The sequence below is a fragment of the Carassius gibelio genome, chromosome A23 (genome assembly GCF_023724105.1).
Source record: "Carassius gibelio isolate Cgi1373 ecotype wild population from Czech Republic chromosome A23, carGib1.2-hapl.c, whole genome shotgun sequence".
Classification (NCBI taxonomy): domain Eukaryota; kingdom Metazoa; phylum Chordata; class Actinopteri; order Cypriniformes; family Cyprinidae; genus Carassius; species Carassius gibelio.
In genome coordinates this window covers 14,197,655-14,204,204 of record NC_068393.1, presented here as the reverse complement: position 1 = coordinate 14,204,204, position 6,550 = coordinate 14,197,655, and the positions used below count along the sequence as shown (strand labels likewise).

Genomic DNA, 6,550 nt, shown 5'->3' with positions numbered 1-6,550 from the left:
CCCCCCAAATTGTCTCGTTTCCTAGGCAACAGAGTTAAGGTACTTGAACACCATGTTCCTGGGTTGGTCCTCCTTTAACCCATCTTGCTTTATCGCTCTCCATCCTGCTGAAACTAGATTTGGTGGTGACTGTCACATTCTAGCAATCAATCAGCACCCAAACAATCAGGGTCTTTGATGCTTGCAGGGAAAAAAAAGAAAAGAAACAGAGAACGAGAGAGAGGAGGAGAGAAAAGTTTCCTTTTGACGAGCATGTTCCATTGTGAGAATCCCCAGCAGCCTCTGACATCTGGTTCCAGTTAGCACCATGATGCGTTTCCTGCCTGCCTGGGCCACGGTTCACAACTCAAACACCACACTGAAGACTGAAGAGAAAAACACACACACACACACACACACACACACACACAGTTACTCCAATATTATCTGCATGTGTGTGTTCATGAATCCTGAACCACCTGTGAAGATACTTCTTGTTTATTATTGTTTTTGTAAGTACTGATATACTAATATAAATTAATATACTAATAAAATGTTCTTGTTCATAAACAAATATTGGGCAAACATCTAATTATTTGAAAAAAAATAATTCAGTAAATAAAATAATTTCCATTATCTTGTACTGTAAATAAACAAGAATTGGGCAACTATTAAATAAATACATCAATTAAATCATTTTAAGTATCCTGGTAAATGAACAAGTGGGGAGCTAAATAAATAAATACAATTATCTTGGCATAAACAAGAATTTGGCCACAATAAATAAAGAAAACAAACAATAAATAAATAGTATCTTGAATGAAGACGGCCTGAGCAACTATTAAATAAGTAAATAACTATTTTAATTGACTTGGGGATAACCAAGAATTGGGCAACTACTAACTAATTAAATAAATAAATTGGTTTGGTCAGTCAGTCTTGGGCAACTAATACATTTTATATTTTGTGGCACAAGAATTATACACGTTTTACACTAAAGTAAAATGGCTGTTCTCATATGCATTTTAATAGTAGTGAATCTGAAGCCACTTTCCACATCCCTCTTTATATCTAAAGACATTCGTAACTGCATTTGGACTGCGGATGTTGCAACTGCAGCTGTCATCATTGAGCAATCATGCTGCTGAATAAAGAGGTACCCGAGCAATAAGCAATGGAAAAGTGTGACCCTCGAGAACGTGGGGCGTGGAATGCAAAATGTGCACTGCACCTACACACACTCTGGAGGGAAACCCTAGTACGTGGGTGCATTTACAGACACAAAAACATGCATACACACATACATGCTGGGGCTTGTGGGTAACGAAAGTGAGAATGAGGAGGAGCGGTGAGCGTAAAAGTGAAAATGCCAGGAGTACAGATATAGAACACGAGCCGACCACAGAAGGGCTTGCCTGCGTCGGTGGCGACGCAAAACGCCCCCACGTATGCGCTGCACTCACCTTTGATCGCTCAGGAGCCAGTTTGTCTGCCCCACAGCTCACTGAGGCCTGCAGCTGAAGCGAGGAGTCGTTTTATCATACAACCAGAGATCTTCATCAGTGCATGGAAAGATCAGGTTGCAACCCACACCTACCTCGCAAAAGGACAAAACAAAGAATACAAACACTCAGAAATGACTCAATGGCTACGCAGACCACTTTCACACTGTATGAGCTTCCCACAGATCCACAGATTTCCACAATCAATATTTTTTTGTTTTATGTGCCATAGACTGCTATTCAATAAGTACTCTGTGGGTTGCATACGACCCTCAAACCTTATTTCCGTGGCTCATGTGATGGTGTCATCATCATGGCAACCAGAAACTGCAATACCACACACATCATCTTACTATGTTGATAAAGGGCATGGTGTAATTACATCTTCTTAATCAACCAGTAGAGATTCTGCTATGCTGTTTATAATACTGGATATCATGTGGATTTAATAAATAAATAAATTAATAATATCATTATAAATTAAATATTTTGATAACATTTAAAAATATAATAATAATAATAATAATAATAAACACAAGATAGCTGATAGTAAAATCTGTGTGTACTATATAAATATTAAAACATACAACCTTACAGTCTGTTAATCAATGTCCTAAAATATAAAGTCTTTATCTGTGTTAACATATACATATAAGTACAGAGACACAGCATCAACTTGATCTTACCAGCGTATATACTGTACAGACACCCTCAGATGATGATGATGATGTGTGAAGACATTTCCGAAGACAAGATTTCATTTTTAGCATGGCAAAGTTAGCACCTGCTAGTGGACACTACTGTTTAAAAGTCAGTTCTAAAATGTTTTTAAAGTAGATGTCTTTTATTCTTACAAAGTTGGCATTTATTTGATCAAAAATACTGTAATATTATAAAAAAAAAATAATACTTAACTGCTTACTATTTTGTATATTTTAAAATATAATTTATTCCTGTGATGGCAAATCTGAATTTTTCATTTTAACATATTTGCAGTACATAAAAGAATAATATACCCAGCTGCTTCTTAACATGAAAAAACATTTATGTGCCAACATCACAAGTGACTGTTTCAAAAATGTTTTTCACGTGGCAGCAGATGTACAAGCATCAACAAATAATTTGAATTACGTCTTTTTTTTTGCCAGTATTAGTTACGAAGATTAAAATAGATAAAGTTTCCTTGCACCTTGCTTTCCGTTTTTTCCGTAAATAAGGCAGAAAACAGCCAAATGGGGACCCATGAAAATTGAAGCTGGGGTTATTGATTGGTGCGGGGAGTCAGGGAAAGGTCAAGCCCATTTGAACATCAGCAAGCAGAACACTGCAGAACGCTGCAAGCTGTGCTGCGTAGGACCCTAATCCTCACCCAGACTGCAGCCTTACGGCGCTCTGTCTGATCTCCGGCTGTAAAACCACTTCTCTCTGCAATGCATTCTGCTCCGACACATTAACATCCAATAACCCAAATATAACGTGTCAGCCATCAAGTTAACCGCATAAGCCTTACTTTCCTCTGTGCTGCTTCTCTAACTCTTTTCCCTCTGATAGATACACCTACAAGCAGGAATGGTGCATGGTGGTAACCCCCCTCCAGCGATGTTCATATCCTGCAGGAGCCCTCGGGTTCTAACCTGTCAATATCGTGTGGTGTGGCAGGACGGCTCTCCTCCCCTCAGCAGATCAGTTAACCTCCTCACTGGCTGGGACAGCACTGCAGCTCCAACTCCACATGCACGTGACCTTCAGCACAGTATGAGAGACATGGCTTAATGCATTCTCTGAATATATATTTATATATTATAAATAATTATAATTTATTAATTAGACTGATTTTATGTGTGTTTATTTAGGCATTTCATGATCTGATAAGACATCATATTCATGTAAGGAGGAAAAGGCCTGTTCATAGAAAATCAAATGCAAGAAATTGCTGGACACTGAAGCAATGGGAATGAAAGTCACATGACCAGCCGGATAAATAGTGGATTTGTGTGTTATTTGCTTTACAACTATAGGACAGAAAGAGTTACATAATCTTATCACTGCATCTAAACCAACAACATGTTTATTCGACCCTGTACCCACTAAATTACTGAAAGAGTTATTACCTGTAGCTGAATAAGCAGGCGGTTCTTAATAAGCCTCTTAGTAAGAAACCACAACTAGATCCTAGTGAACTGGCAAATTATAGGCCCATTTCAAATCTTCCATTTATGTCTAAAATTTGAGAAAAAGTTGTGTCTGTTCAATTGTGCTCCTTCCTGCAAAAAATGATCTGTATGAAGAATTTCAGTCAGGTTTCAGGCCCCACCATAGCACAGAAATGACTTGCTTCTTGTGTCAGATCAAGGCTGCATCTCATTGCTAGTTTTACTAGATCTTAGTGCTGCGTTCGGCCCCATAGATCATGACATAATCATAGATCGATTACAAAACTATACAGGTATTGAAGGGCAGGCTCTAAGATGGTTTATATCCTACCTGTCTGATCGCTACCATATTGTTTATTTAAATTGGGAATCATCTCATTTATCATCAGTAAAATATGGAGTGCAACAAGGATTTGTCCTAGGCCCTCTGCTATTTTAAATATACATGTTGCCCCTTGGTAATATTATTAGAAAATACGGGATTAGTTTCCACTGTTATGCTGATGACACTCAACCATTTATCTCAATGAGACCAGATTAAACTTCTAAATTTCAACAATATATGCTAACAGAATGTGTTAAAAATGTAAAAGATTGTATGACTAATAATTTTCTTCTATTAAATTCGGATAAGACAGAGATATTACCTATTGGACCAATAAACAGTACACAGAATCTAGGAGACTACAGTTTGCAACTAGAAGGATGTACTGTTACTTCCGTCAAAAATCTGGGTGTTATATTGGACAGCAACTTGTCTTCTGATGCAGAAAAGCTAGTTTATGCATTCATGACCTCTAGACTGGACTATTGTAATGCACTTCTAGGTGGTTGTCCTGCATCTTCAATAATCAAGCTGTATATCTGTATATCATAATAGTAAACATTTATTTTACATTGTTATATTATTTCTAAATATTACTGTTTTTAATGTATATTTGATCAAATAATGCAGCCTTGGTGACTATATAAGGCTTCTTTCAAATATAAAAATAAAAATCATACCTATCATGAACTTGTAAATGGTGGTGTTTATGGTACTGTACATGGTATAATGATGATTCCTTGTCTTAAGTGATACATGAACTGAATTTCACACATGCGTGTGTTCGAAGTAAACGTGGTAAGGGTGTATATGTACAGACACGGCATGCTCAGATCACCTTACTGCGAGACGCTGGTAGCATATACTTATATCTCAGGTTTCTCTCGTGTGTGTGAGTGTGTGGCGGACTATATTAAATCCCTCTCGCAGTGGAGGTGTCATGTTGCCGCTGCTGCATTATAGCTGGTGCCGGAGCAGACTGGCGGTGAGGAGCGACGGCATTATCTGCATGCTGAGGAATGTCTCATCTCCCACCATGCCCAGAAACGAGCAACCTCAGGTACAGCAGGGTTTAAAAGCCCAGCGAGGTGCAGAAACACCTGTGATATACACCTGTAGGGCAATTACATGTCATTACTGGTCTAGCCTGTCTTCTATCACCTCTAATTTCTTACCCCATCAACACTTAGGTCAACAACCTGCAAAATATTGCTGTGTATGGCCAACTGGCTTACTACTGTATGTAAAGGATGTGTAAGTGTACGGTCAACTTTGGAGTCACTGGCAGATGAGCCACTGCAAGTAGATGACAAAACAACAACAAATGATGGCATAGACTGGCACATAACATACACGTATGAATGATTAACAGAGACATCTGCCACTACTGAATTATAGATTATCAAGCATATGGGCAGACTCCCATGAATTAGATGTACAAAATGCTGCTTGTTATGGCACTTAGAGGAGACGTGTTTATATGCACATCATTTTCCAATTCCGTATTCCGGGTAAGGCTTTAATCTGATGTGCCTTTAACGAAAACACATAGAGTGCCATGAATAAAAACATGCAGGTCATGAAACTGCTATAAATAGAGAATAGTCATGGAAATGGAGAATTGTCAACATGGAAAATAAATACACCGTAAACCTTTAAGAACACAGTCACTCTCCTCTCATGTTATCCCAGGTTTTGGAGGAGAGATTGTACTTCCAGTTGAGCATCAGGAGAAAACCTCATCAGGGACCGGTTCGATCTCAGCCTTACTTCAGAGGATTAGCTTCTTATCAAGCTCCTAAAAGCTGCTGTAATAACGGTCTCTAATTACTCTAGCTTTAATTAACCAACTAGTCAGCCCAGCCACCCAGGAGCTGCCCGCTCCTCACAGATACAATGCCTGACTTCAGGAGGAGGCCTTCAGTTCACTAAATATAACAGAAAAATTGATTCAAGCCTCTTATTCTGCTGAGGTAAGTTACCAAGACCAGAACAAACTGGACTTCTGAAATGAAGAGGAAACGTTCAGAATTAGTTATTTTTGTCTATTATTCCTTAAAATACATTGCTTAATTTGATATTTTAAAAAGGAAAGTTCACCCAAAAATCACCTTCAGGTCTTTCCAAAACTTTTCCTGTTTCTTCTGCGCAGAAGGTGGTGTTTTGAAGTTTGTTGGTAGGAAGAGAGTTTTGCTTCCCATTAGTGATTCACCAAAACTTGTTGGAGGGTCGAAACAGTTAGTGTTTCTCAGACGAGGCGTCAATTTTGTGCGCACAGCAAGCTGCAATAGATAAATGTTGCATAAGCATTGTGGACACTCTTTACATTGACCAAAAATGATGCTAGAGTAGCAATATGTAAAATGCTAATATCGAGAGGCAGCTAGAAGGTTATGCTGAAAAACTTTACTATAACTGATTTATCACCTGTGAACACACCAACCTAAACAAACAAAAAAACTGCCCAAATACCCAAATTTAAGTGAGTACATGACAGAATTTTCAACTTGGATTAACAGTTCCTTTAAGTAACTTATAATTTCGAATCAAAAAATGTTCACCAGTTTTAGTCGCTTTGTTAATTTGTGAAG

At 38.2% G+C, this 6,550-nt stretch overlaps 1 long non-coding RNA gene across 1 annotated transcript; it reads right to left on the bottom strand.

Annotated features, from left to right (window-relative positions):
• Positions 1–3,447, bottom strand: LOC127944448 (uncharacterized). The gene is made up of 3 exons (XR_008150361.1): positions 3,116–3,447; positions 1,443–1,572; positions 1–365 (listed from the first exon to the last, which is right to left on the bottom strand). It is a non-coding gene; the product is annotated as an uncharacterized LOC127944448 (long non-coding RNA).
• Positions 3,448–6,550: the final 3,103 nt, after the last annotated feature.